A 19,678-nucleotide genomic window follows, 5' to 3' on the forward strand; every position below is an offset into this window, starting at 1 on the left:
TTTATTCTTCTGGCGCTGAATTCTAAGTCCCTAGCTGTTAGATCTGGTGGAGCAACGCCCTAGAGTGAAGCCTAGATTGCCCGGAACGTAGAATTCACCATTACCTTCACGCTTGTTGCAATTATTCCTGTTGTATGATGAAAGAACTGTTGTATTCTTATTGTATTTTATGTTTCAGGCGTTGATTTCTAATGCCCTAACTATTCGATCTGGTGGAGCAACGCCCTAGAGTGGAACCTAGGTTGCCCGGAACGCAGAAATGTCCATAACTTTCACACTGGTTGCAATTATTCGTTTTATACGATGGAAAAGCTGTTGTATTTATATTGTATTTTATCCTTCTGGCGTTGATTTCTAAGTCCCTAGCTATGCGATCTGGTGGAGCAACGCCCTAGAGTGAAACCTAGGTTACCCGGGACGTAGAAATGTACAGTACTTTCACACTGGTTGCAGTTATTCCTGTTATACGGTGGAAAAACTGTTGCATCCTTATTGTATTTTATGCTTCTGGCGTTGACTTCTAAGGCCCTAGCTATTCGATCTGGTGGAGCAACGCCCTCGAGTGAAGCCTAGGTTGCTGGGAATGTAGTAATGTCCTTATCTTTCAGACTGGTTGCAATTATTCCTGTTATACGATGTAAAAACTGTTGCATCTTTATTGTATTCTATGCTCCTGGTGTTGAGTTCTAAGGCCCTAACTATTCGACCTGGTGGAGCAACGCCCTGGAGTGAAGCCTAGGTTGCTCGGAATGTAGAAATGACCATAACCTTCACACTGGTTGCATTTATTCGTTTTTTACGATGAAAAACTGTTGCATCTTTATCGTATTTTATGCTTCTGGCGTTGACTTCTAAGGCTCTAACTATACGATCTCGTGGAGCAAGGCCCTAGAGTGAAGCCTAGGTTGCCCGGACCGTAGAAATGACCATAACTTTCACACTGGTTGCAATTATTCGTTTTATACGATGGAAAATCTGTTGTATTTATATCGTATTTTATGCTTCTGGCGCTGACTTCTTAGGCCCTAACTATTCGATCTGGTGAAGGAACGCCATACAGTGAAACCTAGCATGCTCGGAATGTAGAAATGTCCATAACTTTCACACTGGTTGCAATTATTCGTTTTAGACGATGGAAAAACTGTTGTATTTTTATTGTATTTTATGCTCCTGGCGTTGAATTCTAAGGCCCTAACTATTCGGTCTGGTGGAGCAACGCCCTAGAGTGAAGCCTAGGTTGCTCGGATCGTAGAAAGGACCATTACTTTCACACTGTTTGCAACTATTCACTTTATACGATGGCAAAGCTGTTGCATTTATACTGTGTTTTATCCTTCTGGCGTTGACTTCTAAGTCCCTAGCTATACGATCTGGTGGAGCAACGCCCTAGAGTGAAGCCTAGGTAGCTCGCATCGTAGAAAGGACCATTACTTTGACACTGTTTGCAATTATTCACATTATACGATGGCAAAGCTGTTGCATTTATATTGTATTTCATGTTTCTGGCGTTGACTTCTAAGTCCCTAGCTATACGATCTGGTGGAGCAACGCCCTAGAGAGAAGCCTAGGTTGCCCGGAACGTAGAAGTGACCATTACTTTCACACTGTTTGCAATAATTCATTTTATACGATAGAAAAACTGTTGTACTTATATTGCATTTTATTCTTCTGGCGTTGAGTTCTAAATCCCTAGCTATTCGATCCGGTGGAGCAACAACCTAGAGTGAAGCCTAGATTGCCCGGAACGTAGAAATGACTATTACCTACACAATGGTTGCAATTATTCCTGTTATAGGATGGAAGGACTGTTGTATTTATATTGTATTTTATGCTTCTGGCGTTGACTTCTTAGGCCCTAACTATTCGATCTGGTGAAGGAACGCCATAGATTGAAACCTAGCATGCTCGGAATGTAGAAATGTCCATAACTTTCACACTGGTTGCAATTATTCGTTTTAGACGATGGAAAAACTGTTGTATATTTATTGTATTTTATGCTCCTGGCGTTGAGTTCTAAGGCCCTAACTATTCGACCTGGTGGAGCAACGCCCTAGAGTGAAGCCTAGGTTGCCCTGAAAGTAGAAATGACGATAGCTTTCATACTGGTTGCAATTATTCGTCTTACACGATGGAAAAACTGTTGTATTTATATTGTATTTTATCTTTCTGGCGTTGAATTCTAAGTCCCTAGCCATTGGATCTGTTGGAGCAGCGCCCTAGAGTGATGCCTAGGTTGCCCGGAACGTAGAAATGACCATTACTTTCACACTGTTTGCAAATATACATTATTTGCGATGGCAAAACTGTTGTATTTATATTGTATTTTATGCTTCTGGCGTTGACATCTTAGGCCCTAACTATTTGATCTGGTGGAGCACCGCCCTAGAGTGAAGCCTAGGTTGCCCGGAACGTAGAAATGACCATCACCTTCACGCTTGTTGCAATTATTCCTGATATGTGATGAAACAACTGTTGTATTCTTATTGTATTTTATGCTTCTGGCGTTGAATTCTAAGTCCCTAGCTATTGGATCTGGTGGAGCAACGCCCTAGAGTGAAGCCTAGGTTGCCCGGAACGTAGAAATTACCATTACTTTCTCACTGTTTGCAAATATACATTATATACGATGGAATAGCTGTTGTATTTATATTGTATTTTATGCTTCTGGCGTTTACTTCTTAGGCCCTAACTATTTGATCTGGAGGAGCACCGCCCTAGAGTGGAGACTAGGTTGCCCGGAACGTCGAACATACCATTACCTTCACACTGGCTGCAATTATTCCTGTTATACGATGTAAAAACTGTTGCATCTTTATTGTATTTTATGCTCCTGGCGTTGAGTTCTAAGGCCCTAACTATTCGATCTGGTGGAGCAACGCCCTGGAGTGAAGCCTAGGTTGCTCGGAATGTAGAAATGACCATAACCTTCACACTGGTTGCAGTTATTCCTGTTATACGATGGAAAAACTGATGCATCCTTATTGCATTTAATGCTTCGGTCCTTGACGTCTAAGGCCCTAACTATTCAATCTGTTGGAGCAACGCCCTAGGGTGAAGTCTAGGTTGCCCTGAAAGTAGAAATGACGATAGCTTTCATACTGGTTGCAATTATTCGTCTTACACGATGGAAAATATGTTGTATTTATATTGTATTTTATCTTTCTGGCGTTGAATTCTAAGTCCCTAGCCATTGGATCTGTTGGAGCAGCGCCCTAGAGTGAAGCCTAGGTTGCCCGGAACGTAGAAATGACCATTACTTTCACACTGTTTGCAAATATACATTATATACGATGGAAAAGCTTTTGTATTTATATTGTATTTTATCTTTCTGGCGTTGAATACTAAGTCCCTAGCTATTAGACCTGGTGGAGCAACGCCCTAGAGTGAAACCTAGGTTACCGGGAACGTAGAAATGACCAGTACTTTCACATTGGTTGCTGATATTCCTGCTATACGATGGAGAAACTGTTGCATCTTTATCGTATTTTATGCTTCTGGCGTTGACTTCTAAGGCTCTAACTATACGATCTCGTGGAGCAACGTCCTAGAGTGAAGCCTAGGTTGCTCGGAACGTAGAAATGACCATTAATGTCACACTGTTTGCAATTATTCATTTTATACCATGGAAAAACTGTTGTACTTATATTGTATTTATTTCTTCTGGCTTTGGCTTCTTAGGCCCTAACCATTCGATCTGATGGAACAACGCCCTAGAGTGAAGCCAAGGTTGCCCGGAACGTAGAAATGACCATTACTTTCACACTGTTTGCAAATATACATTATATACGATGGAAAAGCTGTTGCATTTATATTGTATTTTATGCTTCTGGCGTTTACTTCTTAGGCCCTAACTATTTGATCTGGTGGAGCACCGCCCTAGAGTGGAGACTAGGTTGCCCGGAACGTCGAACATACCATTACCTTCACACTGGCTGCAATTATTCCTGTTATAGGATGTAAAAACTGTTGCATCTTTATTGTATTTTATGCTCCTGGCGTTGAGTTCTAAGGCCCTAAGTGAAGTGGAGTGAAGCCTAGGTTGCTCGGAATGTAGAAATGACCATAACCTTCACACTGGTTGCATTTATTCGTTCTTTACGATCAAAAACTGTTGCATCGTTATCGTATTTTATGCTTCTGGCGTTGACTTCTAAGGCTCTAACTATACGATCTCGTGGAGCAACGCCCTAGAGTGAAGCCTAGGTTGCTCGGAACGTAGAAATGACCATTACTGTCACACTGTTTGCAATTATTCATTTTATACCATGGAAAAACTGTTGTACTTATATTGTATTTATTTCTTCTGGCTTTGACTTCTTAGGCCCTAACCATTCGATCTGATGGAACAACGTCCTAGAGTGAAGCCAAGGTTGCCCGGAACGTAGAAATGACCATTACTTTCACACTGTTTGCAAATATACATTATATACGATGGAAAAGCTGTTGCATTTATATTGTATTTTATGCTTCTGGCGTTGACTTCTAAGTCCCTAGCTATTCGGTCTGGTGGAGCAACGCCCTTGAGTGAAACCTAGGTTACCCGGAACGTAGAAATGACCAGTACTTTCACCCTGGTTGCAGTTATTCCTGTTATACGATGGAAAAACTGATGCATCCTTATTGCATTTAATGCTTCGGTCGTTGACTTCTAAGGCCCTAACTATTCAATCTGTTGGAGCAACGCCCTAGCGTGAAGTCTAGGTTGCCCTGAAAGTAGAAATGACGATAGCTTTCATACTGGTTGCAATTATTCGTCTTACACGATGGAAAAACTGTTGTATTTATATTGTATTTTATCTTTCTGGCGTTGACATCTTAGGCCCTAACTATTTGATCTGGTGGAGCACCGCCCTAGAGTGAAGCCTAGGTTGCCCGGAACGTAGGAATTACCATAACTTTCACACTGGTTGCAATTATTCGTTTTATACGATGGAAAATCTGTTGCACTTATATCGTATTTTATGCTTCTCGTGTTGACTTCTTAGGCCCTAACTATTCGGTCTGGTGGAGCAACGCCCTAGAGTGAAACCTAGGTTGCTCGGATCGTAGAAAGGACCATTACTTTGACACTGTTTGCAATTATTCACATTATACGATGGCAAAGCTGTTGCATTTATATTGTATTTCATGTTTCTGGCGTTGACTTCTAAGTCCCTAGCTATACGATCTGGTGGAGCAACGCCCTAGAGAGAAGCCTAGGTTGCCCGGAACGTAGAAGTGACCATTACTTTCACACTGTTTGCAATAATTCATTTTATACGATAGAAAAACTGTTGTACTTATATTGCATTTTATTCTTCTGGCGTTGAATTCTAAATCCCTAGCTATTCGATCTGGTGGAGCAGCACCCTAGAGTGAAGCCTAGATTGCCCGGAACGTAGAAATGACTATTACCTACACAATGGTTGCAATTATTCCTGTTATAGGATGGAAGAACTGTTGTATTTATATTGTATTTTATGCTTCTGGCGTTGACTTCTTAGGCCCTAACTATTCGATCTGGTGGAGCAACGACATAGAGTGAAACCTAGGTTGCCCGGAACGTAGAAATGACCGTTACTTTCTCACTGTTTGCAAATATACATTATATACGATGGAATAGCTGTTGTATTTATATTGTATTTTATGCTTCTGGCGTTTACTTCTTAGGCCCTAACTATTTGATCTGGTGGAGCACCGCCCTAGAGTGGAGACTAGGTTGCCCGGAACGTAGAACATACCATTACCTTCACACTGGTTGCAATTATTCCTGTTATACTATGTAAAAACTGTTGCATCTTTATTGTATTTTATGCTCCTGGCGTTGAGTTCTAAGGCCCTAACTATTCGACCTGGTGGAGCAACGCCCTGGAGTGAAGCCTAGGTTGCTCGGAATGTAGAAATGACCATAACCTTCACACTGGTTGCATTTATTCGTTTTTTACGATGAAAAACTGTTGCATCTTTATCGTATTTTATGCTTCTGGCGTTGACTTCTAAGGCTCTAACTATACGATCTCGTGGAGCAAGGCCCTAGAGTGAAGCCTAGGTTGCCCGGAACGTAGAAATGTCCATACCTTTCACACTGGTTGCAATTATTCGTTCTATACGATGGAAAAGCTGTTGTATTTATATTGTATTTTATCTTTCTGGCGTTGAATTCTAAGTCCCTAGCTATTCGATCTTGCGGAGGAACGCCCTAGAGTGAAGCCTAGATTGCCCGGAACGTAGAAATAACCATTACCTTCACGCTTGTTGCAATTATTCCTGTTATACGATGAAAAAACTGTTGTATTCTTATTGTATTTTATGCTTCAGGCGTTGATTTCTAACGCCGGAGCTATTCGATGTGGCGGAGCTACGCCCTAGACTGAAGCCTAGGCCGCCCGGAACGTAGAAATGTCCATAACTTTCATACTGGTTGCAATTACTCGTTTTATACGATGGAAAATCTGTTGTATTTGTATCGTATTTTATGCTTCTGGGGTTGACTTCTTAGGCCCTAACTATTCGTTCTGGTGGACGAACGCTATAGAGTGAGACCAAGGATGCCCGGAACGTAGGCATGACCATTACTTTCACACTGGTTGCAATTATTCCTTTTATACGTTGGAAACACTATTGTATTTTTATTGTATTTTATGCTTCTGGCGTTGAATTCTAAGTCCCTAGCTATTGGATGTGGCGGAGCAACGCCCTAGAGTGAAGCCTAGGTTGCCCGGAACGTAGAAAAGACCATTACTGTCACACTGTTTGCAATTATTCATTTTATACCATGGAAAAACTGTTCTACTTATATTGTATTTATTTCTTCTGGCTTTGACTTCTTAGGCCCTAACCATTCGATCTGATGGAACAACGCCCTAGAGTGAAGCCAAGGTTGCCCGGAACGTAGAAATGACCATTACTTTCACACTGTTTGCATATATACATTATATACGATGGAAAAGCTGTTGCATTTATATTGTATTTTATGCTTCTGGCGTTGACTTCTAAGTCCCTAGCTATTCGGTCTGGTGGAGCAACGCCCTAGAGTGAAACCTAGGTTACCCGGAACGTAGAAATGACCAGTACTTTCACCCTGGTTGCAGTTATTCCTGTTATACGATGGAAAAACTGATGCATCCTTATTGCATTTAATGCTTCGGTCGTTGACTTGTAAGGCCCTAACTATTCAATCTGTTGGAGCAACGCCCTAGGGTGAAGTCTAGGTTGCCCTGAAAGTAGAAATGACGATAGCTTTCATACTGGTTGCAATTATTCGTCTTACACGATGGAAAAACTGTTGTATTTATATTGTATTTTATCTTTCTGGCGTTGAATTCTAAGTCCCTAGCCATTGGATCTGTTGGAGCAGCGCCCTAGAGTGAAGCCTAGGAAGCCCGGAACGTTGAAATGACCATTACTTTCACACTGTTTGCAAATATACATTATATACGATGGAAAAGCTTTTGTATATATATTGTATTTTATCCTTCTGGCGTTGAATTCTAAGTCCCTAGCTATTAGACCTGGTGGAGCAACGCCCTAGAGTGAAACCTAGGTTACCGGGAACGTAGAAATGACCAGTACTTTCACATTGGTTGCTGATATTCCTGCTATACGATGGAGAATCTGTTGCATTTTAATTGTATTTTATGCTTCTGGCGTTGAATGCTAAGTCCCTAACTATTCGATCTCGTGGAGCAACGCTCTAGAGTGAAGCCTAGCTTGCCCGGAACGTAGAAATGACCATTACTTTCACACTGTTTGCAAATATACATTATTTGCGATGGCAAAGCTGTTGTATTTATATTGTATTTTATGCTTCTGGCGTTGACATCTTAGGCCCTAACTATTTGATCTGGTGGAGCACCGCCCTAGAGTGAAGCCTAGGTTGCCCGGAACGTAGGAATTACCATAACTTTCACACTGGTTGCAATTATTCGTTTTATACGATGGAAAATCTGTTGCACTTATATCGTATTTTATGCTTCTCTTGTTGACTTCTTAGGCCCTAACTATTCGGTCTGGTGGAGCAACGCCCTAGGGTGAAACCTAGGTTGCCCTGAAAGCAGAAGTGACAATAACTTTCATACTGGTTGCATTTATTCGTTTTATACGATGGAAAAGCTGTTGCATCTCTATTGTATTTTATGCTTCTGGCGTTGAATTCTTAGGCCCTTACTATTCGATCTGGTGGAGCAACGTCCTAGAGTGAAACATAAGTTACCCGGAACGTAGAAATGACCAGTACTTTCACACTGGTTGCAGTTAATCCTGTTATACGATGGAAAAGCTGTTGCATTTTAGTTGTATTTTATGCTTCTGGCGTTGAATTCTAAGTCCCTAACTATTCGATCACGTGGAGCAACGCTCTAGTGTGAATCCTAGCTTGCCCGAAACGTAGAAATGACCATTAGTTTCACACTGTTTGCAAATATACATTATTTACTATTGAAAAGCTGTTGTATTTATACTGTATTTTATGCTTCTGGCGCTGACTTCTGAGGCCCTAACTATTCGATCTGGTGGAGCAACGCCCTAGGTTGAAGACTAGGTTGCTCGGAATGTAGAAATGACCGTAACTATCACACTGGTCGCAATTATTCGTTTCATACGATGGAAAAACTGTTGCATCTTTATCGTATTTTATGCTTCTGGCGTGACTTCTAAGTCCCTAGCTATTCGATCTGGTGGATCAACGACCTAGAGTGAAGCCTATGTTGCTCGGAATGTAGAAATGTCCATAACTTTCACACTGGTTGCAATTATTCGTTCTATACGATGGAAAAGCTGTTGTATTTATATTGTATTTTATCTTTCTGGCGTTGAATTCTAAGTCCCTAGCTATTCGATCTTGCGGAGGAACGCCCTAGAGTGAAGCCTAGATTGCCCGGAACGTAGAAATAACCATTACCTTCACGCTTGTTGCGATTATTCCTGTTATATGATGAAAAAACTGTTGTATTCTTATTGTATTTTATGCTTCAGGCGTTGATTTCTAACGCCGGAGCTATTCGATGTGGCGGAGCTACGCCCTAGACTGAAGCCTAGGCCGCCCGGAACGTAGAAATGTCCATAACTTTCATACTGGTTGCAATTACTCGTTTTATACGATGGAAAATCTGTTGTATTTGTATCGTATTTTATGCTTCTGGGGTTGACTTCTTAGGCCCTAACTATTCGATCTGGTGGACGAACGCTATAGAGTGAGACCAAGGATGCCCGGAACGTAGACATGACCATTACTTTCACACTGGTTGCAATTATTCCTTTTATACGTTGGAAACACTATTGTATTTTTATTGTATTTTATGCTTCTGGCGTTGAATTCTAAGTCCCTAGCTATTGGATGTGGTGGAGCAACGCCCTAGAGTGAAGCCTAGGTTGCCCGGAACGTAGAAATGACCATTACTTTCACACTGTTTGCAAATATACATTATATACGATGGAAAAGCTTTTGTATTTATATTGTATTTTATCTTTCTGGCGTTGAATTCTAAGTCCCTAGCTATTAGACCTGGTGGAGCAACGCCCTAGAGTGAAACCTAGGTTACCGGGAACGTAGAAATGACCAGTACTTTCACATTGGTTGCTGATATTCCTGCTATACGTTGGAGAAACTGTTGCATTTTAATTGTATTTTATGCTTCTGGCGTTGAATGTTAAGTCCCTAACTATTCGATCTCGTGGAGCAACGGTCTAGAGTGAAGCCTAGCTTGCCCGGAACGTAGAAATGACCATTACTTTCACACTGTTTGCAAATATACATTATTTGCGATGGCAAAGCTGTTGTATTTGTATTGTATTTTATGCTTCTGGCGTTGACATCTTAGGCCCTAACTATTTGATCTGGTGGAGCACCGCCTTGAGTGAAGCCTAGCTTGCTCGGAATGCAGAAATGTCCATAACATTCCCACTGGGTGCAATTATTCGTTTTATACGATGGAAAAGCTGTTGTATTTATATTGTATTTTATGCTTCTGCCGTTGCCTTCTTAGACCCTAACTATTCGATCTGGTGGAGCACCGCCATAGAGTGAAGCCTAGGTTGCCCGGAACGTAGAAATGACCATTACTTTCACACTGTTTGCAAATATACTTTATATACGATGGAAAAGCTGTTGTATTTATATTGTATTATATGCTCCTGGCGTTGACTTCTAAGGCCCGAACTATTCGATCTCGTGGAGCAACGCCCTAGAGTGAAGCCTAGGTTGCTCGGAATGTAGAAATGTCCATATCTTTCACACTGGTTTCAATTATTCGTTTTATACGATGGAAAAGCTGTTGTATTTATATTGTATTTCATGCTTCTGGCGTTGACTTCTAAGGCCCTAACTATTCGATCTGGTGGAGCAACGCTCTAGAGTGAAGCCTAGGTTGCTCGGAATGTAGAAATGTGCATAACTTTCACACTGTTTGCAATTATTGATTTTACACAATGGAAAAAGAGTTGCATTTGTATTGTACTTTCTGCTTCTGGCGTTGATTTCTTGGGCCGTACCTATTCGACCTGGTGGAACAACGCCCTAGAGTGAAACGTAGGTTAACCGGAAGGTAGAAATGACCAGTACTTTCACACTGTTTGCAGTTCTTCCTGTTATACGATGGAAATACTGTTGCATCTTTATTGTATTTTACGCTTCTGGCGTTGACTTCTAAGGCCCAAACTATTGGAGCTGGTGGAGCAACGCCCTAGAGTGAATCCCAGGTTCCTCGGAATGTAGAAATGTCCATATCTTTCACACTGGTTTCAATTATTCGTTTTATACTATGGAAAAGCTGTTGTATTTATATTGTATTTTATGCTTCTGGCGTTTACTTCCTAGGCCCGAACTATTTGATCTGGTTGAGCACCGCCCTAGAGTGAAACCTAGGTTGCTCGGATCGTAGAAAGGACCATTACTTTGACACTGTTTGCAATAATTCATTTTATACGATAGAAAAACTGTTGTACTTATATTGCATTTTATTCTTCTGGCGATGAATTCTAAATCCCTAGCTATTCGATCTGGTGGAGCAACACCCTAGAGTGAAGCCTAGATTGCCCGGAACGTAGAAGTGACCATTACTTTCACACTGTTTGCAATAATTCATTTTATACGATAGAAAAACTGTTGTACTTATATTGGATTTTATTCTTCTGGCGATGAATTCTAAATCCCTAGCTATTCGATCTGGTGGAGCAACACCCTAGAGTGAAGCCTAGATTGCCCGGAACGTAGAAATGACTATTACCTACACAATGGTTGCAATTATTCCTGTTATAGGATGGAAGAACTGTTGTATTTATATTGTATTTTATGCTTCTGGCGTTGACTTCTTAGGCCCTAACTATTCGATCTGGTGGAGCAACGACATAGAGTGAAACCTAGGTTGCCCGGAACGTAGAAATGACCGTTACTTTCTCACTGTTTGCAAATATACATTATATACGATGGAATAGCTGTTGTATTTATATTGTATTTTATGCTTCTGGCGTTTACTTCTTAGGCCCTAACTATTTGATCTGGTGGAGCACCGCCCTAGAGTGGAGACTAGGTTGCCCGGAACGTAGAACATACCATTACCTTCACACTGGTTGCAATTATTCCTGTTATACTATGTAAAAACTGTTGCATCTTTATTGTATTTTATGCTCCTGTCGTTGAGTTCTAAGGCCCTAACTATTCGACCTGGTGGAGCAATGCCCTGGAGTGAAGCCTAGGTTGCTCGGAATGTAGAAATGACCATAACCTTCACACTGGTTGCATTTGTTCGTTTTTTACGATGAAAAACTGTTGCATCTTTATCGTATTTTATGCTTCTGGCGTTGACTTCTAAGGCTCTAACTATACGATCTCGTGGAGCAAGGCCCTAGAGTGAAGCCTAGGTTGCCCGGAACGTAGAAATGACCATAACTTTCACACTGGTTGCAATTATTCGTTTTATACGATGGAAAATCTGTTGTATTTATATCGTATTTTATGCTTCTGGCGCTGACTTCTTAGGCCCTAACTATTCGATCCGGTGAAGGAACGCCATAGAGTGAAACCTAGCATGCTCGGAATGTAGAAATGTCCATAACTTTCACACTGGTTGCAATTATTCGTTTTAGACGATGGAAAAACTGTTGTATTTTTATTGTATTTTATGCTCCTGGCGTTGAATTCTAAGGCCCTAACTATTCGGTCCGGTGGAGCAACGCCCTAGAGTGAAGCCTAGGTTGCTCGGATCGTAGAAAGGACCATTACTTCCACACTGTTTGCAATAATTCATTTTATACGATTGAAAAACTGTTGTACTTATATTGCATTTTATTCTTCCAGCGTTGAATTCTAAATCCCTAGCTATTCGATCTGGTGGAGCAACGCCCTAGAGTGAAGCCTAGATTGCCCGGAACGTAGAAATGACCATTACCTTCACGCTTGTTGCAATTATTCGTTTTATACGATGGAAAATCTGTTGCACTTATATCGTATTTTATGCTTCTGGTGTTGACTTCTTAGGCCCTAACTATTCGGTCTGGTGGAGCAACGCCCTAGAGTGAAACCTAGGTTGCTCGGATCGTAGAAAGGACCATTACTTTGACACTGTTTGCAATAATACATTTTATACGATAGAAAAACTGTTGTACTTATATTGCATTTTATTCTTCTGGCGATGAATTCTAAATCCCTAGCTATTCGATCTGGTGGAGCAACACCCTAGAGTGAAGCCTAGATTGCCCGGAACGTAGAAGTGACCATTACTTTCACACTGTTTGCAATAATTCATTTTATACGATAGAAAAACTGTTGTACTTATATTGGATTTTATTCTTCTGGCGATGAATTCTAAATCCCTAGCTATTCGATCTGGTGGAGCAACACCCTAGAGTGAAGCCTAGATTGCCCGGAACGTAGAAATGACTATTACCTACACAATGGTTGCAATTATTCCTGTTATAGGATGGAAGAACTGTTGTATTTATATTGTATTTTATGCTTCTGGCGTTGACTTCTTAGGCCCTAACTATTCGATCTGGTGGAGCAACGACATAGAGTGAAACCTAGGTTGCCCGGAACGTAGAAATGACCGTTACTTTCTCACTGTTTGCAAATATACATTATATACGATGGAATAGCTGTTGTATTTATATTGTATTTTATGCTTCTGGCGTTTACTTCTTAGGCCCTAACTATTTGATCTGGTGGAGCACCGCCCTAGAGTGGAGACTAGGTTGCCCGGAACGTAGAACATACCATTACCTTCACACTGGTTGCAATTATTCCTGTTATACTATGTAAAAACTGTTGCATCTTTATTGTATTTTATGCTCCTGTCGTTGAGTTCTAAGGCCCTAACTATTCGACCTGGTGGAGCAATGCCCTGGAGTGAAGCCTAGGTTGCTCGGAATGTAGAAATGACCATAACCTTCACACTGGTTGCATTTGTTCGTTTTTTACGATGAAAAACTGTTGCATCTTTATCGTATTTTATGCTTCTGGCGTTGACTTCTAAGGCTCTAACTATACGATCTCGTGGAGCAAGGCCCTAGAGTGAAGCCTAGGTTGCCCGGAACGTAGAAATGACCATAACTTTCACACTGGTTGCAATTATTCGTTTTATACGATGGAAAATCTGTTGTATTTATATCGTATTTTATGCTTCTGGCGCTGACTTCTTAGGCCCTAACTATTCGATCCGGTGAAGGAACGCCATAGAGTGAAACCTAGCATGCTCGGAATGTAGAAATGTCCATAACTTTCACACTGGTTGCAATTATTCGTTTTAGACGATGGAAAAACTGTTGTATTTTTATTGTATTTTATGCTCCTGGCGTTGAATTCTAAGGCCCTAACTATTCGGTCCGGTGGAGCAACGCCCTAGAGTGAAGCCTAGGTTGCTCGGATCGTAGAAAGGACCATTACTTCCACACTGTTTGCAATAATTCATTTTATACGATTGAAAAACTGTTGTACTTATATTGCATTTTATTCTTCCAGCGTTGAATTCTAAATCCCTAGCTATTCGATCTGGTGGAGCAACGCCCTAGAGTGAAGCCTAGATTGCCCGGAACGTAGAAATGACCATTACCTTCACGCTTGTTGCAATTATTCGTTTTATACGATGGAAAATCTGTTGCACTTATATCGTATTTTATGCTTCTGGTGTTGACTTCTTAGGCCCTAACTATTCGGTCTGGTGGAGCAACGCCCTAGAGTGAAACCTAGGTTACCCGGAATGTAGGAATGACCAGTACTTTCACACTGGTTGCAATTATTCCTGTTATACGCTGGAAAAACTGTTGCATCCTTATTGTATTTTATGCTTCCTGCGTTGACTTCTAAGGCCCTAACTATTCGATCTGGTGGAGCAACGCCCTAGAGTAAAGCCTAGGTTGCTCGGAATGTAGAAATGTCCATAGCTTTCAAACTGGTTGTAATTATTCTATTTATACGATGGAAAATCTGTTGTATTTTTATTGCATTTTATGCTTCGGGCGTTGACTTCTAAGACCCTAACTATTCAATCTGTTGGAGCAACGACCTAGGGTGAAACTTAGGTTGCCCTGAAAGCAGAAGTGACCATAACTTTCATACTGGTTGCAATTATTCGTTTTATACGATGGAAAAGCTGTTGCATCTTTATTGTATTTTATGCTTCTGGCGTTGAATTCTTAGGCCCTTACTATTCGATCTGGTGGAGCAACGTCCTAGAGTGAAGCCAAGGTTGCCCGGAACGTAGAAATGACCATTACTTTCACACTGTTTGCATATATACATTATATACGATGGAAAAGCTGTTGCATTTATATTGTATTTTATGCTTCTGGCGTTGACTTCTAAGTCCCTAGCTATTCGGTCTGGTGGAGCAACGCCCTAGAGTGAAACTTAGGTTACCCGGAACGTAGAAATGACCAGTACTTTCACCCTGGTTGCAGTTATTCCTGTTATACGATGGAAAAACTGATGCATCCTTATTGCATTTAATGCTTCGGTCGTTGACTTCTAAGGCCCTAACTATTCAATCTGTTGGAGCAACGCCCTAGGGTGAAGTCTAGGTTGCCCTGAAAGTAGAAATGACGATAGCTTTCATACTGGTTGCAATTATTCGTCTTACACGATGGAAAAACTGTTGTATTTATATTGTATTTTATCTTTCTGGCGTTGAATTCTAAGTCCCTAGCCATTGGATCTGTTGGAGCAGCGCCCTAGAGTGAAGCCTAGGTTGCCCGGAACGTTGAAATGACCATTACTTTCACACTGTTTGCAAATATACATTATATACGATGGAAAAGCTTTTGTATTTATATTGTATTTTATCCTTCTGGCGTTGAATTCTAAGTCCCTAGCTATTAGACCTGGTGGAGCAACGCCCTAGAGTGAAACCTAGGTTACCGGGAACGTAGAAATGACCAGTACTTTCACATTGGTTGCTGATATTCCTGCTATACGATGGAGAAACTGTTGCATTTTAATTGTATTTTATGCTTCTGGCGTTGAATGCTAAGTCCCTAACTACTCGATCTCGTGGAGCAACGCTCTAGAGTGAAGCCTAGCTTGCCCGGAACGTAGAAATGACCATTACTTTCACACTGTTTGCAAATATACATTATTTGCGATGGCAAAGCTGTTGTATTTATATTGTATTTTATGCTTCTGGCGTTGACATCTTAGGCCCTAACTATTTGATCTGGTGGAGCACCGCCCTAGAGTGAAGCCTTGGTTGCCCGGAACGTAGGAATTACCATAACTTTCACACTGGTTGCAATTATTCGTTTTATACGATGGAAAATCTGTTGCACTTATATCGTATTTTATGCTTCTCTTGTTGACTTCTTAGGCCCTAACTATTCGGTCTGGTGGAGCAACGCCCTAGGGTGAAACCTAGGTTGCCCTGAAAGCAGAAGTGACCATAACTTTCATACTGGTTGCATTTATTCGTTTTATACGATGGAAAAGCTGTTGCATCTCTATTGTATTTTATGCTTCTGGCGTTGAATTCTTAGGCCCTTACTATTCGATCTGGTGGAGCAACGTCCTAGAGTGAAACATAAGTTACCCGGAACGTAGAAATGACCAGTACTTTCACACTGGTTGCAGTTAATCCTGTTATACGATGGAAAAGCTGTTGCATTTTAGTTGTGTTTTATGCTTCTGGCGTTGAATTCTAAGTCCCTAACTATTCGATCACGTGGAGCAACGCTCTAGTGTGAATCCTAGCTTGCCCGAAACGTAGAAATGACCATTAGTTTCACACTGTTTGCAAATATACATTATTTACTATTGAAAAGCTGTTGTATTTATACTGTATTTTATGCTTCTGGCGCTGACTTCTGAGGCCCTAACTATTCGATCTGGTGGAGCAACGCCCTAGGTTGAAGACTAGGTTGCTCGGAATGTAGAAATGACCGTAACTATCACACTGGTCGCAATTATTCGTTTCATACGATGGAAAAACTGTTGCATCTTTATCGTATTTTATGCTTCTGGCGTGACTTCTAAGTCCCTAGCTATTCGATCTGGTGGATCAACGACCTAGAGTGAAGCCTATGTTGCTCGGAATGTAGAAATGTCCATAACTTTCACACTGGTTGCAATTATTCGTTCTATACGATGGAAAAGCTGTTGTATTTATATTGTATTTTATCTTTCTGGCGTTGAATTCTAAGTCCCTAGCTATTCGATCTTGCGGAGGAACGCCCTAGAGTGAAGCCTAGATTGCCCGGAACGTAGAAATAACCATTACCTTCACGCTTGTTGCAATTATTCCTGTTATATGATGAAAAAACTGTTGTATTCTTATTGTATTTTATGCTTCAGGCGTTGATTTCTAACGACGGAGCTATTCGATGTGGCGGAGCTACGCCCTAGACTGAAGCCTAGGCCGCCCGGAACGTAGAAATGTCCATAACTTTCATACTGGTTGCAATTACTCGTTTTATACGATGGAAAATCTGTTGTATTTGTATCGTATTTTATGCTTCTGGGGTTGACTTCTTAGGCCCTAACTATTCGATCTGGTGGACGAACGCTATAGAGTGAGACCAAGGATGCCCGGAACGTAGACATGACCATTACTTTCACACTGGTCGCAATTATTCGTTTTAGACGATGGAAAAACTGTTGTATTTTTATTGTATTTTATGCTCCTGGCGTTGAATTCTAAGGACCTAACTATTCGGTCCGGTGGAGCAACGCCCTAGAGTGAAGCCTAGGTTGCTCGGATCGTAGAAAGGACCATTACTTCCACACTGTTTGCAATAATTCATTTTATACGATTGAAAAACTGTTGTACTTATATTGCATTTTATTCTTCCAGCGTTGAATTCTAAATCCCTAGCTATTCGATCTGGTGGAGCAACGCCCTAGAGTGAAGCCTAGGTTGCCCGGATCGTAGGAATTACCATACCTTTCACACTGGTTGCAATTATTCGTTTTATACGATGGAAAATCTGTTGCACTTATATCGTATTTTATGCTTCTCGTGTTGACTTCTTAGGCCCTAACTATTCGGTCTGGTGGAGCAACGCCCTAGAGTGAAACCTAGGTTACCCGGAATGTAGGAATGACCAGTACTTTCACACTGGTTGCAATTATTCCTGTTATACGCTGGAAAAACTGTTGCATCCTTATTGTATTTTATGCTTCCTGCGTTGACTTCTAAGGCCCTAACTATTCGATCTGGTGGATCAACGCCCTAGAGTAAAGCCTAGGTTGCTCGGAATGTAGAAATGTCCATAGCTTTCAAACTGGTTGTAATTATTCTATTTATACGATGGAAAATCTGTTGTATTTTTATTGCATTTTATGCTTCGGGCGTTGTCTTCTAAGACCCTAACTATTCAATCTGTTGGAGCAACGCCCTAGGGTGAAACCTAGGTTGCCCTGAAAGCAGAAGTGACCATAACTTTCATACTGGTTGCAATTATTCGTTTTATACCATGGAAAAGCTGTTGCATCTTTATTGTATCTTATGCTTCTGGCGTTGAATTCTTAGGCCCTTACTATTCGATCTGGTGGAGCAACGTCCTAGAGTGAAACCTAAGTTACCCGGAACGTAGAAATGCCCAGTACTTTCACACTGGTTGCAGTTAATCCTGTTATACGATGGAAAAGCTGTTGCATTTTAATTGTATTTTATGCTTCTGGCGTTGAATTCTAAGTCCCTAACTATTCGATCACGTGGAGCAACGCTCTAGTGTGAATCCTAGCTTGCCCGGAACGTAGAAATGACCATTAGTTTCACACTGTTTGCAAATATACATTATTTACTATTGAAAAGCTGTTGTATTTATATTGTATTTTATGCTTCTGGCGCTGACTTCTGAGGCCCTAACTATTCGATCTGGTGGAGCAACGCCCTAGGTTGAAGACTAGGTTGCTCGGAATGTAGAAATGACCGTAACTATCACACTGGTCGCAATTATTCGTTTCATACGATGGAAAAACTGTTGCATCTTTATCGTATTTTATGCTTCTGGCGTGACTTCTAAGTCCCTAGCTATTCGATCTGGTGGATCAACGACCTAGAGTGAAGCCTATGTTGCTCGAAATGTAGAAATGTCCATAACTTTCACACTGGTTGCAATTATTCGTTCTATACGATGGAAAAGCTGTTGTATTTATATTGTATTTTATCTTTCTGGCGTTGAATTCTAAGTCCCTAGCTATTGGATGTGGTGGAGCAACGCCCTAGAGTGAAGCCTATGTTGCCCGGAACGTAGAAATGACCATTACTTTCACACTGTTTGCAAATATACATTATATACGATGGAAAAGCTGTTGTATTTATATTGTATTTTATGCTTCTGGCGCTGACTTGTATGGCCCTAACTATTCGATCTGGTGGAGGAACGCCCTAGGTTGAAGACTAGGTTGCCCGGAATGTAGAAATGTCCATAACTTTCACACTGGTTGCAATTATTCGTTTTATACTTTGGAAAAGCTGTTGTATTTATACTGTTTTTCCTGCTTCTGGCGTTCTCTTCTAAGGCCCTAACTATTCGATCTGGTGGAGCAACGCCCTAGAGAGAAGCCTAGCTTGCTCGGAATGCAGAAATGTCCAGAGCTTTCACACTGGTTGCAATTATTAGTTTTATACGATGGAAAAGCTGTTGTATTTTTATTGTATTTTATGCTTCTGGCGTTGACTTCTTAGGCCCTAACTATTCGATCTGGAGGAGCAACGCCCTAGAGTGAAGCCCAGGTTGCTCGGAATGTAGAAATGTCCATATCTTTCACCCTGGTTTCAATTATTCGTTCTATACGATAGAAAAGCTGTTGTATTTGTATTGTATTTCATGCTTCTGGCGTTGATTTCTAAGGCCCTAACTATTCGATCTGGTGGAGCAACGCTCTAGAGTGAAGCCTAGGTTGCTCGGAATGTAGAAATGACCATCACTTTCACACTAATTGCAATTATTCCTCTCATGCGATGGAAAAACTGATGTATCTTTATTGTATGTTATGCTTCGGGCATTGACTTATATGACCCTACCTATTCGATCTGGTGGAGCAACGCCCTAGGGTCAAGCCTAGGTTGCGCGGAACATAGATATGACCATAACTTTCACGCTGATTGCAATTATGCGTTTTATTCAATGGAAAAACTGTTGTATTTATTTTGTATTTTATCCTTCTGGCGTTGAATTCTAAGTCCCTAGCTATTCGATCTGGTGGAGCAACGCCCTAGAGTGACACCAAGGTTACCCGGAACGTAGAAATGACCAGTACTTTCACACTGGCTGC

This window comes from Calliopsis andreniformis, unplaced genomic scaffold (genome assembly GCF_051401765.1).
Source record: "Calliopsis andreniformis isolate RMS-2024a unplaced genomic scaffold, iyCalAndr_principal scaffold0017, whole genome shotgun sequence".
Lineage (NCBI taxonomy): Eukaryota > Metazoa > Arthropoda > Insecta > Hymenoptera > Andrenidae > Calliopsis > Calliopsis andreniformis.